The sequence below is a fragment of the Molossus molossus genome, unplaced genomic scaffold, assembly GCF_014108415.1.
Source record: "Molossus molossus isolate mMolMol1 unplaced genomic scaffold, mMolMol1.p scaffold_m16_p_12, whole genome shotgun sequence".
NCBI lineage: Eukaryota > Metazoa > Chordata > Mammalia > Chiroptera > Molossidae > Molossus > Molossus molossus.
Window position 1 is genome coordinate 29039148 of NW_023425347.1, and position 24031 is coordinate 29063178.

The window sequence follows — 24031 nt, forward strand, 5'->3', positions numbered from 1 at the left end:
TCAGCGCGGAAGAGCGGGCTGGCGCGGTCCCCGGGCGTCCTCCACGTCCACTCTCGCGGGCGTCAGTCGCAGCGGAGGGCAGGCGGGCGCCGAGGCCGCATCCCATATCGCTGTCTGGAGAGTCGATGGCGGACTCCATGTAAACAGTCCGCAAGACCTGGCCGAGCAGGGCGCACGCTTCCCAGCGACCTGCTGCTCCCCGGCGGGGGTCACCGGGCAGCTGTCCACAGCCCGGCCGCTGCGCACAGGAGCCCGCAGGGAGGCCTCTGGCACTTCCCGCCACAGACTCCGCCTGGCTATCACCTTTGCTCTGCTTCGGAGTATAAGACCAACACCATTCTGCACACAAGCAAAATTTTGGTAACAACATAAAATAACATTCTTAGGTATTTATATATTTACAAATATATAAATATTAATATTTATCATGATAGATTTTGATTTTTTTTCTATAAGAAATAGTATGTAGGTTAGTTTTAAAAAACACGTTCTTCTCTAAAATAATTAATGATTTAATAGATACTTGTCACAAAAAAAATTGAACCATTAAATATCTCGAATTCACTTACAGAAATAGTATGATTTTATACATTTTAATTTTATTTAACAGGATAATATGCATAGTTTCCCCTCCCACTGAAGTCCCCCAAGAAACAAGTCTAAAAAACTGAGAAAAGATATTTAATCAAATAATTTGTTTAATAAAATGAGTCAGACAATTTTAAATTATGTCAACATATTATAGTTCTTATTTAAGTTGTTTTTTTCTCCCAACATTAATAGAAATACTTTCATCGTGTGAAAACATTTAAATATAAGATACCTAACAATTATTTTTTCTCCTCTGGTGTGTAATTTAGACTCAAATTTTTAATGAAAGTTTTAAAACTTAAATATGTACTCATCTGTAAATAATAAAATATAACCCAATATTGACAATAGTGCTTAAATTAAAATTGTAAAACTATGAAATTAAAATTATGATAAATTATGTTAAGCAGTACATATTTATGTAACATAGGATAGTGTTTGAATAGTTATGACCAAGAGTAGTACAGAATTACATATATTTTTGAGTCATTTCAAATCCTGCTAATCCCAAAACATTTTTGTGGTATTATTGGCATCAATCACCAAGAAATTATAATATAATTTAATGGTTATGAGTATTTTTTAAATTTTATTCATGATACTCTTATTTTATAATATCAATGAAAGCTTTTTCTATCATATTTTATAAACTTATTTAAGTCTTTGCAGTATCATATTCAAATGAACAAAATAATGATCATTTTACTTGAAAGAATTACTTCAACTACATTACATGTCACAGAAATGTGTAATTTTGAAACATTTTTCCAAGTCTATACTTTTATTTTACTAACCTCACAAAAAATTTATAGTAGTACATCTGTACTTTGATCATTTACATTAATATAAAACTTTTTTCATGACATTTTTTTCTACTTCATGAATATGTTAGTGAAAAATAAAAATGTTTTTGAACAGATGCTTATAAAGACAATAAGACAGTCATGTTTATGAATAAAATAAATTCAGAATATTTTCAATCATAATGCTATATTTTATTTTCAAAATTAGGATATGGTATATCACTCAGCCAAGCTTCATTAAATTTTTCTAGTGATTAAGAGAGTCACATAGATTTTTTTTCAGAAAGTTTTTACACATACCATATTGGAAATCGGAGCAGATAAATACAACTACAGAATGCACATCCTATTCTAGTGCATGTTGAATTTCCACCAAGTCAGAATATATATTGGATCTTAATGCATATCTCAATGAATGGAAAAGGATTAAAATCATACTAAGAATGTTCTCTGACCATGACAGGATTAAATTAGATATCAGTAGCAAAAGATATCTAGACAACCCTCAAATATTCAGTAATAAAACAATAAATTATAAAATTACCCAGAACTTAAAAGAAAAATTAGAAAATATTTTAGCTCATTTTAATTAAAACACTAATTTTGAAACTTGTGGTATGCAGCTAAAACAGTATTTAAAGAGAAATATATGTTTGATTATTTATATTAGAAAAACAATCTGAAATCAATGATCTACACTTCAGCCTTAATAACTTAGAAAAAGAAAAGCAAATTATACTTAAAGGAAGTAAAAGGAAGAAACAGTAAAGATAAAGCAGAAATAACAAAAAAGAAAATAGGTAAGCGATTTTAAAAAATCAATATAAACCAAAAACTAGTTCTTTAAAAAAAAAAAAAAAAAAAAAACTCTTTCAAAATGAAATTGCCAGCCTTGAGCTAGAGAGAGAAGACACAAATTATCAATAAAAGAATGCAAGGGCAGACATCACTAAAGATCCTATAGACATTAATAGAATGCTAAGGGAACATTATGAATGATTTTCTGTCAATAAATGTGATAGCAAAGGTATAACAGACAAATTTCTTAAAAATCTTAAACTATCAAAATTCACTAAAAGCAACTAGATAACCATTATAGAAATTGAATATGTATTTAAAAAACTCTTTCACATTGAAATATTTCAGAAAATAGAGAAAGCAGAAATATTTCACAACTCATTTTATGGCACCGACATTATCTTGACACCAAAATCAGAAAAAGAAAATACAGGCCCAAAATTTTTTTAAATCTATAGACCAAAACCCTTCATAACACAGAATAAATTTTTTTTAAAGAAATACCAAATCACCCTGGCTGGTTTGGCTCAGCGGTTAGAGCATTGATTTGTGGTCCAGAGAGACCCGGGTTCCGTTCCTGCTAAGGGTGCGTACCTCAGTTGCAGTTTGTCCCCAGCCCTGGTTGGTCGTGCGGGTGGCAGCCACTGGATGTGTCCCTTTCATGTCAATGTTTCTCTCTCTCTCTCTCTCTCTCTCTCTTTCTCTCTCTCTTTTCTCTCTCTCCCTCCCGCTCTATCTGAACAAAAAATGAAAAAAAAAAAATGTCCTCAAGTGACGATTTAAAAAGAAAAATAACATATCAAATGTAACAATATATCAAAAAAATATATCATGACCAACGAGGGTTTACCTTAGGAATGCAAGGGTGGCTTAACAAAATTCAAATAAATGTATCGGTCCAAGGACCAGAGTTGCGGGTTTGATTCTGGTCAAGGGCACATGCCTCAGTTGCGGTTCAATCCCTGGCCCTGGTCAGGGTAGTGCAGGAGGCAACCAATCAATGTATCTCTCTCATCAGTGTGTTTGTGTGTGTCTTTCTCTCCCTCCCTCCCACTCTACCTGAAAATCAATAGAAAAATATCCTCGGGTGATGATTAAAAACAAAAACAAAAAAACATCGACTACTTGCAAAACACATCATGCTGGACAAAATATTGGCATTCTATATACCCCATCAAAGACTTAAATTCAGAATACATAAAGAACTCTTACCGCTAAATTATAAACAAACAAAAATTTTTAAAGGTCAAAATATAGGGTGTCCCAAAAAATGTATACACAACTTTGAATAATTATAAAACCAATGTTTATTAAAATACATTTCATTCTCAAAATGTAATAAAATTACAGACACCTTGTATACATTTTTTGGGGACACCCTACATTTGAACATATGCTTCAAAAATGAAAATATATAAATGGTTGATAGCTCATAAAAAGATATAGTCATTGCCCTGGCCAAGTAGCTCAGTCGGTTAGAGCATTGTCCCAATATGCCAAGGTTTCAGGTTCGATTCCCAGTAGGGCACATACAAGAATCAAACAATGAATGCAAAAATCAGTGGAGCAAAAAAATCAATGTTTCTCTCTTTGTCTCTCTGCCCCTTTCTCTCTCTCTCTAAAATTAATAAATAAAAAAGATACAGTAATTGAGAATATTAAAATTTTAAAAATCATAGCACACTTCACAAATGACTCCACATGCACTGGAATGACAAAAATTTTAACTATTGACAATAATCAGTGTTGGCCGGGATATGGAGCAACCAGAATGCTCATATAAAATGGTACAGTGTGGGAATGTGTAGTTGTTTCTTATAAGTTTAAATATGCACTTACAAGACTCAATAATTTCTTTCCCAGGTTTTTGTCCAAGAGAAATGAACATGCATGCCAACAAAAAGACTGTCACATGAATGTTCATAATGGTTTTGTTGATAAGAGACAAACACCAAATGACCATTAATAGGTGAGGGAATACACTGAGGCATATTCATACAATGAAATATTATACAGCAATAAAAAGGAATAAGAAAAAGGAAGAGCTATCAATAGATAAAACAACATGAGTAAATTTTTAAAACCTGCTGAGTGATATAAGCCAGATACCAAAGAATACATACTGTATGATTCTATTTGTATTGAGTTCTAAAATAGGCTGAACTAACTTAGAGTCACCGAAAACAGATCAGTTAGTTCTAGCCTAGGACTGGGCAGGGGAAAGACTGACTGCAAAGGGGCAGGAGTGATATTTTGGGGCTGATGGGAAAGTTGTATATCTTGATTAATGTGGGTGCATACATTTATCAAAACCTATGGACTGTACACTTAAAATGGATGCATTTTATTGTATGTAAATTACACCTCAATAAAGTTGATCTAAAAGGAAGGAAGGGGGAGGGGGAAGATGGGAGGAAACTCAGAGGGTTCACCTGGTTTGCTGAAGACCAGGGCCCAAACCCAGGTTCTCTGATTCCCAGGTCTGCTTTCCCCACCAGACCACATTGCCTCTGAATTACCACAGGGCAACTTTAGTCATTACACTCTTTGAATGTTGAGAAGGCAATCACATCTTTTCAGGAATTGTAATTGCTCATCTGTTTCCAATTCAGTTTCCAAAATTTTAATTCAATCTGTGTTCTAACCCCCAGTCAGGACAACTCATAAAACTGGTGAATGACCCTAGGGGGTCATGGTGTCTAAGTAAGAAGCCTGCTCAGAACCTCTCCTCCTCTCCTATTGCTCAACCCCACACTCTCGTTCCTGCCAGAGCTGCTGCCAGGACCCGGCCTTCCCAGCTCGTAGTCCAGGGCTTTTGCTGCAATACTGGAAGCAGAGAGCTACAGTAGTGCCCCCATCCTCGGGTACATTCTCAAACCCCGAGCGGATGGCTGGAACGCCAATAGCACTGAACCTTACACATTCTCACCTTTTCACTTAAAGGAAGCACTTTGCGGCTCTCTACAGCACATCCGAATTACCAGCATCTCTTCTCTTGTGCTTTGGGGTCATTACTAACTGAACACAAGCACTGTGATACTTCAGCAGCCGAGCTGACAACCATGACAGTTACTAAGTGACTAACAGGCAGGAAGCGTACAAAACATGGATGAGCTGGCCAAAGGGATGATTCGTGTCCTGGGCAGGACAGCAGGGCAGCATGATTTCATCAGGCCCCTGAGAATGGCCCAAGTGCCATCAGTACATGAGTGAATGAATCATCTATGGTGCATTTACACAACGGAATGCTACTTGGCCTTAAAAAGGAAGAAAATTATACCCTTTGCAACAGCATGGATGGACCTGGAGAGCATTATGCTAAGTGAAACAAGCCAGTTGGAGAAAGACAAGTACCATGTGATTTCACGCATATGTGGAATGTGATGAACAAACTGAACTACCAAGCAAAATAGAGACACTCATAGAGAACAGGCAGACACCTCTGGTGGGGGTGGGGAGAGTGTTGGAGAGGGGTGGACAGATTGAGCAAAACAGAAAAAGAAAGAGAAAGAACTCATGGACACGGACAACAGTGTAGTGACTGCAGAGGGAAGAGGAGTGGGTGGAGGTGGAAGAAGGTATAGGGGGAATAAATGGGGGGAAATGAAATAAAATAAAGAAAAAATATTTAAAAATATAAAATATTTCTTTCTTTTATTTTGATTTTTCCATCGTTTACGATCATTAACATCTTTCTAAATTAAAAAAAAATTCCATTATTTTGAAAATAAGCCAATATTTTAGAACATGGAATGCAGATTCCATGCAGTTTAAAGAATGGACAGTCTGTGGTCCTGGTTCTAGGACAGATCTCTTCCATGCCTTAGTATAGATGTCCAGATTTTCTATGTTCTAATTAAGTTTCTAGCATGTATTAAAAGCAATATTTTGAGGAGAAAAATAAAATAAATTTTATTTTTGCTTAGGATCTGAGCAATGTGGGAGACACCTAGGCATGCAAGAGAAGGTACCCACAATCAGGCAGGGAAAACACCTAAAGCATACCGTTGCTTACTCTAGTATTTCCCCTAGAGCATGGGATAGTGTGGTTTTGTGGAAAGTACACGACTTTCAGAGCCAGACAGATCCTGGTTTGACTGCTGTTTCATTTCTGGGTGAACTTGGGCAAATGATTTAACCTCTCTGAATTTCCACTTCCTCACCGTGCAGTGACTATAATAAAATCTTCCCTTTGGTATCATCAGAAGAATTTAAGGGCCATGACACATAAGATCGCAATAAATTTTGTGTCCTTCCTCCCTTCCTCTCTTTCTTCTTTTTCTCCATCTTCTCTTCCTACCTCCCTTAATATATAAAATAACAGAAATAGAACAGACCCTAAAGTCCTTTAGTTTAATGCCTCCCTCATACAGGCAAGAGAAGCAAGAGGCATTCTTGTGATCCCACTGCTGGCCATGGGCAATGCTGAGATCTTAGTGATGTCATCTGTGCACCATGTTGTGAGGGCTGGAAAACTGGAAACTCTAAGCGCCAATTCCCAAAATGTTTACATGTATGCACTTAAAGATCCAGACCCAAGGGGGCATCAAAAAGGACAACTCTCTTATCTCTCATTTTTCACTCAAGAACACCAAATTAGACTGTTTCCTATTTTAAAAGCTGCTCCGATGAATAGTGTGTAAACCTCTGGTGCTTCTATAATCCAAGACATACTTGATGTCTCTCCACAAGCAACTCTGAGTACATTCTATGTTCTGGAAGGAGGCAGTACCAGGAATTTCCCAAGATACAGCCCTCAAACTCCTCAAGGTCCACGATTGTGCGGAGGTGAACAGTTATCATTTGGGGACTGCCCTACATCCAGGCCTCCTTCACATTTTGAGAGAACGTCCCTATTTGGGGAGTCTTCAGGGAAAGCTGGAATCTGCCAGCTACAACAGAAGGAGGAGGCAGATGTCCCTTCGCTAACCTCTAAGCTAAAGCTGGGTCATGTGACATGTCCTCTGCCAATCAGATCGTCTCATCAGACCATGGTCCTTAAGTGAGTGACACTCAGATTAAAATTCAAGGCAGCATCATAGGGGCAGCAATGTAGCATTTATGGCAAGAGTGTCTTGAACTGTGTTTCTCAGTTTTTATCATTATTGCTTTCCTAAGGGGACATTTAAACATTTTTCCCTATATTGCCCTTCCATGAAATTTTAAGACAATAGTTACACTATATATATGTGCTTACATACCGTATGTGTGTCCATGCTTTATACATAAAGAGTAGGATGCACATGTGTTGCTCCCGTAGAGGGAGGTGATATCACCCTGTTGAGAGTACATGATCTAGAAGATGTGGGGTCCAGCAGGGGCACAGCCCAACCAGATGTCCCTGTGTACTAATAATGGCAATATATCTTGTTCCTTAGTGTCTCTTGTCCCCTACCCATTCTCACCACCTGGATCTTTATTTATCTGTGGCTTAACCTGAGATCTTTCTAGCAAGGTCCTGTCTTGGTTTGGATTCGCCTGGCAGCAGACTCTGAGACAAGGATATAAGTGCCAGTAGTTTATGTGGGAGGTGATCCCAAGAAAAGCCAGCAGGAGAGTGGGACAATGCAACGGGGTGGAGAAGGAAGCCAAACAATGGATGCATTTCCAAGCCAGTCACCACCATGGGTAACTAGAGCTCAAGCCCGTGAGGGTGCTCTAGGAGTCATCCCACCCAAGGGACAAGGCAGCTGGAGTTTGGACACGAACTCACCCCAGTCGCTGGTTGAGGGCTGCTGCCCAGGTGCGCGTCACCGCCTGCCTCGCCTGCTGGGCATGCGCAGAGCAGCTCTGGAGACCAGGGCAAGTCTTCAGGTGAAGAGATGGGCGTGCTGGCAGCCAGAAGTGTGGTGTGTGAACACTGAAGTGAAAAGGGTCAAAGGGACGTGGTCAGCACACTGACACTGAAAGACAGATGAAAGCATAAATCATGGACTTTAAGTATTTCTATGACTATGTAAAAAAAAAAAAAAATGGCGCTGCAGTAGCTGGAAAACAAAGGCAGGGTTTGATCTAAGGTTGGTGAATCACACTGTCAGTCGAACTCCTATCATCACGATGTGTGAGGACATTAATCAGAAGAGAGCTGGAAGGAAGGTGTACGGGAAGGTCGAGATCTCCAGCTTCCCCAGCCTTCAGCCCACTCTCAGTGCCCCACCTCTTGCCTGCCTCAGCGGCCCCTTCTTCCTGTCTAACGAGGCTCTTCCAGTCTGACCTAAGGACACCGCCGCCTTCTCCCAGAGGCGTCAGTTACCTTGGAAGAGGGGGCAGGGTCTCTTCATGCTCTGTCCACCCCCTCCCACCACCACTCATACTCATTGCTCCTCAATATCCCCAGACTGTAACTAAAGTCAGAACCCAGCATTTCCCAGGGGAAAAGGGAAATTTGCAAAGTCAAACCCAGTAGAGGATTTACCCGCCAGAAGACTTACAGGACTTTACTCGAGTGTATTGGCAAAGATCTGGGAATATGTGAGGAAAGGGATCCTGAGGCTATTGATCAAGGAAAAACAAACATCATTTTGATCAGGATAAATATGGGTGCACTCACCATGAATCTGAATCTAGTACGTTAGCTTGAGTAGCTCAGAGTGGCTCTGATCATTCACTTGCTGGCCATGGGTTCAATTGGAAGTAGAGTTTAGGGAAAGCTGAGGTGCCAGACATGGTGAGGTTCAATAAAGGGAAAGAATTCAGACACTGGAAGGTGGCTGTGGATTTAGCCCTGCAGATGCTCTTATCCTCAGGACCTGAAATGTACACTGGGGAGGGAGCACCACATCCTTGAAGAGCACACAGTGGCTATTCTTGTGGGCTGGGGATACTGGTAGAAGATGCTGCCAACGAAAAGGGCTCCTCGATTGTGATGAACATGGTGAAGTCCCAAAGTGGCAAAGGACAAGTAGTTACACTTAAACAGTCAGATACAAATAGGTATGTTACATCAGTAGACAGGGAGGGCTGATCAGAACAGAATGACCTGCAGGATCTTAGGGTGTGGTCATTAATCATGGGTTTTCTCACCCAGATTGATGTATGAAACTGAAAACATTCCGGATCTGGGGAATCCCGGCTGCCACCATATCAGAAAGTTAAGCCGTTTCTAAATCCCAGTCAGTTCACAGACCTACAGCCCCTTTAGAAGGGAAAGAGAACGGTTGAGGAATCACTTTCTACTAATATTGCAAGTGTATTCTGTGAATTTTCCTTCTAGCCTTCCTCAAATATATTTGTGTCTATTTACATGGGTCGCTGTTCTGGGAAAAGGAAATGCCCCCACTTTTCAGAACTATTTGGACACGAACTTCAAGCCAGCAATACTCTGAGAGCAGGAGACTAGTAGAGATCAGGTGCTTAATACAGAATTTTGAAGTGAGTGTGTGTGTGTGTGTGTGCACGCGTGTGTGTTTGGCCTTTTCTTTTTTGCGGAAAGGAAATATAATAAATATGGAGAAGAGTGCAAAAATCATGAAGAGTTTTGTTAATGGGACAGCACCTACTCTCCCCTTCCCTCACTGAGTTCCTTATCCACCTGTATGTCAGTGTCTCAAACTCTCCATTCTCCCTCCCATCCCAGAGCCTTGGAACTTGCCATTCCCTGGTCTGAACATTCTTCCTACCTCTTCTCGTTCCTTCACCTACCAGGGTTGGGGAACCTTTTTTCTGCCAAGGGCCATTTGGATATTTATAGCATCATTTGAGGGCCATATAAAATTATCAACTTAAAAATTAGCCTGCTATATTTGGTCAGGCTAATTGGGTGGGATGTGTGATATTAGCTGGTATTGATTTCACAGGCCTCATGCAGCCCGAGAGTGGGATGTTCCCCACCCTTGAGTCCTTCCATTCTCAACTCAAGGCTGGGTCCCTTCCTTAGGGAAACTTGTCTGCTCCCTTCTCCCCTCGAATCTAGGAATCAAGGTCAACTTTCTTAGTTCAACAACATGGAACGGTATTGCTTTCCTTCAAAGTGCTTTGCTCAGTTTGTTGCTGTAGCTTCACGAGGATGACCTGATCAGAATCTGGGTCTTCCACCAGACGACGCACCCCGAGAGCTTAAGCCACATGCTTTTCTTCATGCCTGTATTCCTGGCTCCCGGTACAGTGCCTGGCAGGGTGGGCCCTCAATTAATATTTGTCCGATAGATGAATATGTAAATGAAGTACCTGTTTTTTATTTTTAAAAAGTCTTATAAGAATGAAAATGTTGTCATAAATCAGCCAATATTTTTCAGGATCTTTTGTACAGCAGCACTTTCTTCTGGTAACTGAGAGCAGAGGCAGAAAAATCCATCTGCCTCAGCACACATGGCTGAAGGTATAAGTGTGGCCCCTAAAACAGGGTCTGGATCAGTTAGGTTCCACTGTGATACTCTTTTTCCTAAACAGGGCAAAAATTTAACCAGGCCGTAAAAGCTGGCCTGGGATCTGGAAAAAAAAAAAAAAAAAAAAAGATTGTGCACCGAGTGATTCGAAGGGGAAACCGCACCATCCACCATCTTGCTGCGCATTGCTGCAGCATCCCCGGTACCCCGAGGCCGAGAAGGAGCTCTGGGAGGGTTTGTGGGCCGACAGACTGCATTTTAATTGGTCTACAAAACTCTAATAAAGCTTTCCAGTCTTTAATTTAGCCATACTTCCCCTTTTAACAAACTTCAAGGAAATAACTCACCCTGAACTGCAGCGGAGTACTGCCAAAGAAACACCAAATAAGAAAGGCACATGTTTCCTGAATTTGGGTGAATGAACCACAACACTCAATTAAAAGGCCTTTTTTTTTACTAGCAGAGAGGATGCAAGAGATGTTTTCCTGCACACTGTTATTTTTCTAATGAAAACATTGAGTGCCACCTGCTGGCAAACTTCATGCTGACTTCTTCGCAATCACAGCGAATAACTGCCTCAAACAAACAAGATACTAAAAACCCTGATACAAACAATTTGGTAAATTTCTAAGAATACAGAGAACTGACATTCCTTCATTTTTATTGGAAAAAAATCCCTTTGGAGCTACTCCACCACTGGAGGCAATGTGTGTTTCTGCACAGGTGTCTTTAAGAGAAAATTTTCTCTAAAGTAATATATTCCATGATTGTTCATTTTTTAGCTAAAAGAAGGATAAGTAAGAGAAGGAGAAGGAATTGCCCAGACAGTCTTAGGCCCCTTTCATCTCTAACATACTAGGATTCTAGGAAGGTTCAAAAATGTTTCTCAGGCAAACATTTGGCCCACACAAACTTGTCCAGCTGGTCAGCTTTCACTTTGAGAAAAGCCTCACATTCCACATCTTTAGGTCAAAACATAAATAGACCCAGCTAGTTCCTCTGATGTTTTAGGAACTGGAATTGTAGTTCTTAACCTACCATTCATTCCTGAGTAAAAGAAAAACGAGAGGAGAGATATTTACTGTGTGAACAAGCTCCTGCTATGTTACCAATTTTAACTGGCTGACCTAACACAAATTGTTTCAGAGTAAGCCATCCGTTTATAAATAACTGTTTAAAAATCTGCACATAAGCAAGCCATGTGCGGGAAGAGCAAGGAGAAAAAGTAATTTTCCTGGAAATGGGTAGGTTGATTATCCTCATACTCCAGAGGAACATTCACAGTGAAGGTGTTCCTTAGTGTGCTGGCCCCGTTTTTGCTGACTGTAGGAAATTTGCTTCTAAGTATCAGCCAGTGCAGAAAAACATCTATGAGACTTAGCAAAGTGCTGGTGTCTGAAAGATCTTTTAGTTCAAGCCCCTCTTTTTACAGACAAATAAATGGAGGCCCCAAGAGTTTAGGTGACTTTTCCATAGGCCGTTACCGAGTTAGAACAGAGCCAGAGAGAAATAGATGATTGATAGATAGATAGATAGATAGATAGATAGATAGATAGATAGATAGATAGATAGATGATAGATAGATAGATGATAGATAGATAGATGACAGATAAGCTAGAAGATGGATGGATGGATGGATGGATGGATGGATGGATGGATGGACGGACGGATAGGTGGGAGGGATGTGAGGCCTCCTGATTTGCACTTCCTGCTCTCCTCTCACCACCATGCGTGCTGTAACCAATGTCCTCCTGTGGGGTGATGCAAAATATAAAGGTGATGGGAGAAGTGTCAAAAGCCATCCATGAGTATATATAATGTACATTACTCAAACTGGATGTCTTTCTTCTTTAAAGAAATAAATAAAGCCCTTAATGTAATTTAAATGGGTAAAGGAGGAAACAAGAAGTCAGCTAGGCCGAGGGCATGCAGCAAAGCAAACGCTGACGTCCATGGTGTTGAGCATCTACTATGTGCCCAGGTACTTTGCACACACCGTTCAACTCTCATAAACACTATTCAATGTAGCATGATTATGTCCATTTCAAAGGTGATAGACTAATGCTCAGAAGGTAAATCACCCACCACCGTGTGGTAATAAAGGGCAGGAACACACTAAACCAGAACTCCCTGACTCCAAACCTCACCATCAGTTCACTTCAGGCCTCCTTCTCCTAACACCGACAGCTACACCCATTCTTATGGATAGGAAAAGGGGCAGAGGCGCGAAAGTCCACTTTAGTGTGTCTGCTTCAAGAACCTAAGAAGGTGCTGTTTCTAATAAGCCACATTAATACACAGAGCTACCCCAGGCATTTGCCTTTAAAATGTGAATTACTGACTCAGGGTCAAGACTTCATCGAACATGAGTCATGCAGCCTAGCAGACCTGGTTTGTTTTTAGCCAAATGTGGGGTGTGTTTTCACCAGCAAAGCATGTCACAGAGGATGTAGATATACACTCGTCTGCCTGTTACAGCTGCCCCAGGCATCTTTTGCCTGACAGAATAGGGTCTGTTTCCAACCCCCACACATCCTTAAGGAATGTGATCTTTGCAGAGATCATGGACAGGAAATGACCTTGAAAAAAAGCTGCTTGATGTCATTCCTTGAATGTTCTGCTGTCAGCTCCCAAAACTGTCAGGAATGAGGTCATGAGTGTCTCCTTCGGCTGCACAAACAGGCCACCAAAGGATTCCAGAAAAGAAAAAAGCAGTAATCACAGTTATTCACATTTGGACCAAATGTGGCAGCACCGGTAGGCAGCTGCTTGGGGTTGTGATTCAGACAAATTCAAGATCAAACTCTTTACCTGCCATTTTTCAGGGGTAGGATACTGAACAGTGTATCTAACACCTCAGTTTTCCCATCTGCTTGGTGGGCCTCAGAGCATGCTATAAATAGCCAGTCCTTGACAAATGCTGCTTCTCATTCTTTTCTCTCCAGCCCCCATGATGTGGTTAGAGATCTCTGGGGTCCCCTTGAAACAAGAACTGTGGCCCATACAAAAGGGCCCACCAGCTCAGCTTCCCTGCCATTGAGGTCACACTCATGCTAAAATGGAACAAATCTTGACATTTCATGTAAAACTGCTTGCATCAGATTCTCAAAGGGATCCATTTCCCCTAAACGTTTAAGAATAACTATTATAAATTCTTCCTCACAGCTCCCAGAAGCTCCTTCACCACTTCAGGCCAAGGCGCCACTGCCCCTCCCCAAAGACTGTAACACCTCCGCACCGGCTCCCTGTCCTCGAGCTGCCCCGCCACCCCATTCTCCGCCCTGCTGCCGGAGTGAGCTCTCTGACATGGCAGTCGAAGACAGTGGTTATTATTCGTTGTCTCCCAGCATCATTCCCCTCTCTCCTCTCAAAGAGAGCCTGGGTTTTAGTCCGTATCCCTAATTCCCTCCTTTGCCTGTCCCTCAAGGAAAACTGTCCCTGCCCCCATCTGATTGGTCTAAGAGTCAGTCCATCTGCCTCACCAGTGACTGGTCTGGTATTGGTCCACATCTTAATTCTGGTCAATAATTTGTGAGAAAACATTTCAGCTACTTCTGGGAATGTGTGTTCTTCATCACTCTTACCTGTAGATCATGAAATGCATAACTTTGTCATAAGCCATCACAATGCTTTATTCATTGACATGGTTTGGTCCCTACTGAGACTGTAAGCTCATAAGTAGACCTTTTCTTATGCTACTTTTCATCCCATTCCTATTACAATACCTGGCATACAATAGGCCCTTAAATAGTATTTGCTGAATGAATGAATGAACGAACAATGTTATAAACCATCCAAAGTAATGAATTTTCCTAACATGCTTTCTAATGGACAAGAGACAAAGATCCTGGTCCACAAAGAATATCCATGTGGTGACTATGTTTGACTACAAATTCTCATCTGTTGTAGCTGTGTTTTCTCCAGATCCTGTGGGGAGGCCAGATTTCAGCCTTCTTTACTAATGACGAAATGGTTCCTAAGTGACACAAGAAGACTTCTGAACACGAGGTTATGATGATCACAACACATCAAGGTTTTAGGACACCAAAGACAAAGAGATTTCAACACCCCATCCTCTCAACTCAGACGGTACCACGTACTGGCATGACTCATCAAAATCACCAAGACTGTCCAGAAGGGATCCTGGTATCACCTGATGTGAGTAAAGTAGACATAAGGTGTAAGGTCTACTCCCCTAATCACCAAACACATTACATTGAAAATCCTGCATGTCCCTACACAGTCCAAAGGACAAATTAGCAGTGGTGTATGCAGACTGCTCTTGGAATGATTTACAATTAAGAGCAGTAACTTAGCTTCTGTTCCTGTGATTACAACTTGTCCTGTGTGGACAGACAGATCCCTCATTGTGTCTGGAACAATCACAGCATTCCAAACACAAAGCAAGCCAAAACAGCATACCCCAGGGCTGGCTCTTTCAACAATCTATCGCTCAACAGCTCCTGGCTGCAGCCGGCTGGAAGACCCAGTTTCCTGCCATTGTTAGCATGTTGAGCCTGGAATTCCATCCAAATGGATTTGACCCCTTTGCTAAATAGCAGTGCATATTTCCCTGATTAGTATATTCCTGTGTTTAGATGGGAAGTGGCAGGATTGGGGGAGGTGAAGAGAGAAAGACAAGGAAAATAACAAGGAATAAAAAAACACTTTCATTCTATTTGTGCTATAATGATAACAACCTAGAAGGCTGGCTTCATCCACAAATGTTATAAAAATGATCACCCATACATAAATACACATGCGTCTATCAAAAACCCCATGGTATAGTTTATGTACATGGACACCTGGCTTCATTAATAAACACTTATTGCTTTGGGGACTCTGTACATTACAGACAGAACATAGAAAATTATAAACAATAATCTCTTGTAATTGTTCCTTATCTTCATGAGTTCTGATCCTTAAGGATATTATTTCTTCTCATGGTGACACTAAATTAGGGGCCTTTTGGTACTAGGTAACTGGGGTAATTCCACACACCTTCTGGCACCACAACTTACTCTTCTGCTGTTCCCTCTAATGCTACTGATTCTATCCATTTTTACTGCCCTTCGTATCAAGCTGAAACTGACAGAGGAAGTAAGCCATTTTAGAAAAACAAGCACCCAGGAAGTAACATAACCTTTTCGCTTCCTGCTTCTGTAAGCTGCTTACTGCTCTCGCACCAAAGAATGACGCCCTACCCAGCACGCTATAAAGCTAGGTGCGCCCTGCAACTCGGGGCCCATAATTTGGAGACTGCCTCCTCTGGGTCCGCATGCGTGAATAAAGGAAACACTTCGCTTCCTCCGGTGTTCCATCTGAGTCTTTTCCATTACAAAACTACCTCAGATGTTCTATAGCAAATATTTTATGACCACATATATATTAAGGTCTATTTGTAAATGACCTAACGGCAGAGATAAACATTTACCATTTAAAAAACTATGAAGTTATCAAAATTTAAAGCTTATCTGTTTTAAAAGATGTCATCAGGAAATTAAAAAGACCACCCATGGAGTAGAAGAAAAGTTTTGCATACCATATATCTTACAAGGGACTTGTTTCTGCAATTTATAGACACCATTACAAGTTAAGACAAATAACCCAATTAAGACCATGCACGAATCGAACAGACATTTCTCCAAAGAAGATATACAAATGACCAATGAGCACATATGAAGATGCTCAGCATTGCTGGCCAACAGAGAAATGCATTTCCAAACGACAATGTGATGCCCTTGCACAGCCACTAGAATGGCTGTAATAAAAACCACAGATAGCCCTGGCCAGTTTGGCTCAGCGGTTAGAGCGTCGGCCTGCGGTCCAGAGAGACCCGGGTTCGGTTCCCGCTAAGGGCACGTACTTCCGTTGCAGTTTGTCCCGGGCCCTGGTTGGTCGTGCGGGTGGCAGCCACTCGATGTGTCCCTTCACGTCGATGTTTCTCACTCTCTCTCCCTTCCTCTCTCTCCCTCCCACTCTATCTGTACAGAAAATGGAAAAATTTCCTCGGGTGAGGATAAAAACAAAACAAAAACAAACCCACAGATAATGCCAAGTATTGGTGACAATGTGGAGAAGGGGGAACCCTCATACACTGCTCATGGAAATGTAAAATGGTGCCACTGCTTTGGAAAATAGTCTGGCAGTTCCTTAAGTGGTTAAACAAAGATGTATCATATGACTCAGCAATTCTACTCCCAGGTATATACCCAAGAGAATTGAAAACATTTGTCCACACAAAAATTTGTACATGACTAAGTATAGCAGCATTATTCATAATAGTCAAAAAAGGAGAAACAACCCAATGTCCAACAACCGATGAATGGATGAATAAAACGTGATATAGCCATACAGTGGAATAGTATTCAGCAATAAAAGAGAAACAAAGTACAGTCGGCCACTGCATAGGGATGTTTGGGTCAACAATGGATCACATTTGTGACATATCTAGCCCAGGTGTACAGTAAGCTACACGATCTAGATTTGTGCAAATGCACCCTATAATGTTCGCACAACCACAAAATTCCAAAAAGCACATTTCTCAGAACATATCTTCATTAAGCAGCACATGACAGTACAGAAACATGCTACCACGTGGATGAAACCTTGAAAACATATAAGTAAAAAAAAAAAAACAGTTGCAAAAGACCAATATTTTATTACTTTGTTTTATGAAATGTCCAGAATTGACAAACGACAGAGACAGAAAGAGGTTTTCTAGGGCTGAGAGAGCAACGTATCTGAATGGAAATGCCGAGAAATAGCCAAATGAGGGTATTTGGGGCTGTGAGCTAAAGGGGTGCGGGGTTTCTTTTAACGATAATGAAAATATTCTAAAATTGGTTGTGGTGATGAAGAGTTCATACCTCTGTGAACATACCAGAGGCCATCAATATATAAACTTAAATGAGTGAATTGTATGTTATGTGAATTATATCTCAACAAAACTTCCTTTTAAAAAATTGTTAGGTTGCCCTGGCAGGTTTGGCTCAACAGTTAGAGCGTCAGCCTGTGGACCAATCACAGGTTTGATTCTGGTCAAGGGCATGTACCTTGGTTATGGTTTGATCTCTGGCCCTGGTTGAGGTCCTGTGGGAGGCAACCAATCAGTGTTCTCTCTCTCACATCAATGTTTCGCTCTCTTTCTCCCTCTCTCTCTCCCTCCCTCCCACTTTATCTGAAAATCCATAGAAAAGTGTCTTCAAGTGAGGATTAAAAAAAATTTTTTTAATTGTAAAGTTAACTAAATATTCATAATTTGCTGGCAAATTTCATTAAAAGAACATAGGACTTAAACGCGGACTCTTTGAAGCCTTGTCCTAATGTTGACCCTGCTCTAAACAGCTAAGTCACCAGGGTTAAGTCTCGTCAGTCTCTGACCTCTGTGCCCTCACCTGTAAACGAGGAGGGTGGACAGACACTGAAGACCTTCCTACCCCTAATTATTTCAAATAACAGTGACCTCCTAAACAACCATGCGGGTAAAATTGTCTGACTGTTCTTTGAACTCTCTGAAATTATCATATTTTTTCCTTGGTTTTTAAAATCCTACCACAAACTCGCTTGGGCAGTTAAAATAATAAGTTAATTGTGTTTGATTTCAAGAGAAGTGTTTTAAATTAGCATGATCTGTGTATGCACTGATAACAGCCTATTTCTGTGTAATGGGTTGGGTTGGCCTTGGAACCAGGTTCTGTGGAGTGGGGTGCTCAGCTGAGGGCCTGGGGAGCCCTTCCTATGCACTCTACTTAAGACCCATTAGTCCTCCTGTCCCACAGATGCTATTATTTCTGTGTCCTTCCTGTATGATTTTGAGTCTGTTAGGTGGCTAGCCCAGGACCACATAGACCTGCAGATTAATCCTGGCCTGTGGTTGAATTACCTCATGGCCTAATTTATTTTTTGAACATAAGTTTTGTTTGTTACAGTTTTGACTTTTTTTGGCTTAGTGGGAGTAGGGATAGGCACTCTGTCTACCATGCTGCCAAATAAATTACTAGCCAGATGCCTGCGTGACACAATGTAATTCAGCCAACACTGGTCACAGAGGGCGGGGAACAGGGTCCCTGGTCTCCTAAGTCATCATGGCTGCACTGATGTAGAGACTCTTTATTTTCTTCTTCCCATGCCTACCCCGTGGCTCTGTTCTGAAGACCTTCCTTTTCCCCTCAAAACAAATATTTATGCTTTTCAACCAGAGCTTCAGTTCACATCCTATCTTCTCAAATCTTATCTTCTTGTCTACCTACACTGACATCCTCTTTCTCTAAACTCCATTATAACAATGGTCATGAGCATAAAATGTGCAGAATGGGTCACTAGTTATTTAATGTCTGTGAAATCAGAATCTGAAACCAGTTGTTGAGGTCAGAACTGAGTCTAATGTTTCTCTGCTATCCCTTAAGTACCTACCACAGTCACAATAGACATTCAGCAAGCATTTACTAAACTCCGAGGAGATCTATACAGATGTGGTCAACACCAACATCATGAGGCAAGTAAAATGCTGACAGTTCTCAAACAGATTTCTGCAAATGGAGGTAGAAAATTTCCGGAAATATTGTGGTTATTTTTCTCAAAATATTTAAGTGTTTCTGGAAATAATGAAGTCATCACTTTCTTTAACTTATCTACTGGGGGCAGGGAGAGGGGTAATGCTTCTGTTCAATGTTTCCATTCATTCTGTCCAGAGATAAGGTCCCCCTCCGTCCGTGCCCCGCCTCCCCAGTGTTTTAGACCAGATCTTCATCTACACTCTGAAGACCTCCTCTAGCTTTCCTCTTGTACTTGCCTTTTCATCCCTTCTTTGTCTCACCAGATCCTCTCCTACAGCAGACTGTTTTCCTCACACTATTTTTTTTTTTTTTTTGAGTAATAGAAATGTTCAGAGTCCATATAGGTGAATTCTATATTACAGATACAATTAGCGGCCCTCTGAAAATTAGGATTATTACTTCATTCAATTTGGTTATGGGCAACTTTTAGAGTTTTGTTTAGTTTCGTAGATCACAATAGCCTTTAAGACCATTTGAGTGGGCAATAATGAACCTTCCTCTGCAACCTTGTTAGCAAGTTATAATGAAAGCAAGTCCTAAGATGTCATACATGTACCGACATCTATTTGATAAACATGTATTAACAAAGCAGGCTCAGAACAATTTATCAATCAGTTCTCTAAATGTGATAAAATCCCAGCTCTCTGTCCCTTTAAATGTTCCAAACATGCCCTATAAAAGGTAATGTACAGCAGATACAGCAATATTCTTGGGCAAGATTGAAAACATTGTAACGTGCACTATCTCATTTCTTAAACCAATGACTGGACATAGGACCAACTGGGGCTCAAGTTAAGAAAATATTCCCAACAGGCCCATGGTTGAGTGGATTCTTAGGCCCTCTTCAGAGAAAAAGTACAGTCAAACCTCGGTTCTCGAACGTCTCCCATCTCAGAACAATTTGGTTCTTGACCATGTTGTTCACAGAAAATAACATCTCCATTATTGAACAAAATTTCAGTTCTGGATCTGACAACCCTTTTATGCTGATACATCAGCATGACAAAAAGCATCTCTCAGGCCACAGACAAAGGAGAGAATGGGAGTCAGTTTACTGCTAAACCTCTTGTTGTTAACACCTCAGGAAATTGTGCTGTGAATATTTTTGTGGGTGTTTTGTTTTCATTTTTTTTGCTTTTGTTGCTATCACAGTGGATGACTAAAACAATTTTAAAACATAAAGAGGCCATCAAGAATTCTAATATTACTCAGGGTGTGAAGAAACAATGATCACAGGCAATTGAAGAGGTAGAAAAACTGTTGTTGATTTGGATAAAGGAAAAGCAGTTAGACAATGACAGGATTTCCAACAAAGGCAGTGATCTCTGAAAAAGCCAAGATGCTGCATGCTGACCTCTTGAAAGACACCCTGGAAGGAGTGTTGAAAGTGATTCATTTAAGGCTGGTAGGGGCTGGTTCAATAAATATAAGAAAAGAAGTGTTTGTTTATACATTAAACAGTGCATTAGACATGTACTGTATATAAGAAAAGTTAAAACAGGCAATCATTTGGGGGTCTGGAACAAATTAATTCATTTACGTTATTTCTAATGAGAAAAAATGATTCCGTTTTCAAACAAATCACTTCTAGAACAGCCTTCTGGAATGAATTAAGTTTGAAAACCAAGGTTTCACTGTTCCTCTAAGCTCTGATTTACACATCTTAAATCACTTTAATTTCACCAGTGAGAACCAACTAACAAGACACTACTTTCATCAATGAAAACATAGTATTAATAGCTAATGCAATAAAAGCAAAGCAACAGTAGTTGAATAAGGATGTCCTGTAAAAGATGTGTCTGGACATTCTGATATAAGCCTGGCTGGCCACCTTCTTACTAGGCATTCTTGATTAGCACCTGGGGTTGACCAGGGTTGACCTAAGCTAAAGGAACACACAGAGTATCACACTCTTTTTATTCAACTATTTCTAGATAACTTACAGGCATCATAAGACTGGAGATTAACATTTTATGAATTGAACCTCTTTGAAAAAATATTTTGCATCATTTTGTAAAAATCTGCCTCACCCCACATTTATCTTTTAAATTATTTTTTAAATCTAAATTTCTCTCTCTTTTATTCATTTTAAAAAGGAATATTTAATTCAACATTATAATCATAATTGAACAATGTTAAAAACAGAAGCATATTAGTGGCTTTAAAATGTATATTAATTTTAGCCCTGGCCGGTTTGGCTCAGCGGTTAGAGCAACGGCCTGGAGTCCAGAGAGACCCGGGTTCGGTTCCCGCTAAGGGCACGTACCTCGGTTGCAGTTTGTCCCCAGCCCTGGTTGGTCGTGCGGGTGGCAGCCACTCGATGTGTCTCTTTCACGTCGATGTTTCTCTCTCTCTTCCTCTTCCTCCCACTCTCTCTGAACAAAAAAAAAAAAAAAAAGGGAGACCCAAATTAGATATTAGCAATATCTCATTTGAACCCTAAAAGTTTGACATAATAAACATTGCATACTTTTTTAGAAAAATGGCCAACAAATGAACAACTCAGCATTGTCTAGAGCCTAGCATTCCAGATCATCATGAGTGTTACATGAGCACCCAGCTGTGGTTTATCCACTATCACCTTTTTTGTTCTCCTAGATCCTTCCTAGCTTTTGTCTGGGCAACACCAAAGGCACTATAAAAAAAACAGATGCAGAGATGGATGTCCATTTCTCCTCCTGCCCCTTTTAGCATAGCAATTAGGCAAATATCAATGAGTAAAAGGTATATAATCCATACCTTACAGTCCCCACAAGGCCTCACCCAACGTGAAAAAGTGCCAATTCTGTCAAATATGCCAACGCTCCAACAAGGTATTTATGACACAGAATCTTTACTTTTCAATCACTGTGTGCTGAAGCTACAGATATTGAAACATGAACAAACCTGGTGGCTGATAAATGAATTTTAAAATGCCTATAGAAATGTGAATCAGGCAGTCCATGAAAAAGTCAACTTCCCCCTGGGTGACTTCCCCAGGTGTTTTGTGGACACTGTTTCACAAAACTTTTGCATGCAAGAGATAGGGGCATAAGAAATGTCCACACTTTCAGGGCTACAGGATACAGAACAAAGAAATTCAGTGATAGCCATATAATGGTCTATTTTGAATGGAGTCTACATAACAGCCATCTAGAAAAGATTAAACACATCAATTCATAAGGAACTGAAATAACAGTCAAAAGTTTTCTGAGCCATGGCCAGTTTGGCTCAGCGGTTAGAGCATTGGCCTGTGGACCAGGGAGTCCTGGGTTCAGTTCCCGCTAAGGGCACATATCTAGGTTGCAATTTGTCCCTGGCCCCGGTTGGGGTCATGTGGGTGGCAACCACTCAATGTGTCTCTCTCGCATCGATGTTTCTCTCTCTCTCCCTTCCTCTCTCCTTCCCGCTCTATCCAAAGATGAATGCAAAAAGAATGTTCTCAAGTGAGGATTAAAAAAAAAAGTTTTCTGAAACCTGGTTCTAATTATAGATGTATTAATCTCTGCTCCACTTGTAAGAATAAGGGTAGACATGTGAAATCTTCTGAAAGTACCCAGAAATCTGTTTTCAAATATACATCAGAACCAGCTAGTCCACAATATTTCACATTCTGTTCCCAGAAGACAGTTGAGATTTTGACAGACTCTGGACAAGAAATGCTTCAAGGTCTCTTTGTATTCCTTCATTCCTAGGAAAGTAGAGAAAAATCACTTTGATGTTGAAGTCTTCTCTCTCTTCCCCAGCAAGTCCTTTTTGCTCAGCAGCAACAAATGCACTCAAAAGTTTAGAATACTCTTTGAGATTAGCATAGGAAAATTTATATAAGGAAGTTAAACTATATAAAGTCCATTGTTTATGCAGAAGGAATGCAACCTTTTGAAGATCAACATCTTCCACAACTGTGAACACTGAGACTTGACCTTCATGGTGTAGCTGGGACAAATGAAGTCAGCTTCCTGGCTGATCCTAATCGTTTCTACAGGGGTGACACCTATAGTGTGGCACTTTAAGTCTTGAGGATGCACTTTGTCTGGTGCATCAAAAGAACCCATGGTCAATAAAATGCTGTGATGACGCTGTCACCCATTATGGCTTAGCGAATCCTTCAAGTTCAAATCCAAAATGACACGGAAACTGAAATCTCCTTAATTAAATAAGTAAATTAAAAAAAAAAAAAGCCACCCAAATGTCAGCTAAGAGACTGGAGGAACACCTGGCCCTCCGGATTCCCTCGTGTTCCCCAACAAGCACGTTCACCAGGGTCACAAAAGTACCCAAGAAGGAGACACTGCTCCCTCATAGGCCAGGTAACCCCTGCGACTTCACCCCCGGAGGGCAATTTCCCCGGACCCAGCCACCCAGCTTGGCGGCTGTGGTCCTTGGCTGCTGCAGTGTGGAGTCGTTTCCGACTGGGTCCCGAAGCAGGAAGCCTCTCTGGAGCGGATTCCCAGTCAGTGAAGCAACGGAGGCCGCCATTTTAACTGAGGGCGCCGTGGCGCCCTGACCCTTGTGCGTTCCCCTGAGCGTGCGGCCGTCCTCCTGCGCGAAGCCGCCCTTCCCGTTTCCGCCCGTAGTAAGCATGGCAGCCCCTCCGCTCTGATTGGTTGACCGCCTTTACCCTAATTTGGGGGGCTCGAGCAGCGCTTGGCACCACCCCCACCCTCGCCTCAGAGAGATTGGAAACCCGAGGCCGAGTTCCTCCCTGGTTTTCGGATTTCTCACAGCTGGGCTGACCTGTGGCAAAATGCTGCACTGCCGGGGCAGGCCTGTGGGCGCGGGGCGGAAGGGGCACCCACCGGGTGACCGCTGCTGCCTGAGGACGGCCGTAGGCGAGGCTGGCAGCGGGGGGCTGTGCTGCAGCCCGGACTCCCCGCCCCACCGACCGGCCCCGTCTCTGCTCGGGGAATTTTCCCACCTCGTACCCTCTGAAAGCCTGGGGGTCTTGAGCTTTTGGGGTGCACGGAGCACCGTGGGA

The 24031-nt window shown here is 41.2% G+C and overlaps 1 pseudogene; it reads right to left on the bottom strand.

Annotated features, from left to right (window-relative positions):
* Positions 1 to 23108, bottom strand: LOC118626253 (annotated as a pseudogene).
* Between the last annotated feature and the right edge of the window lie 923 nt (positions 23109 to 24031).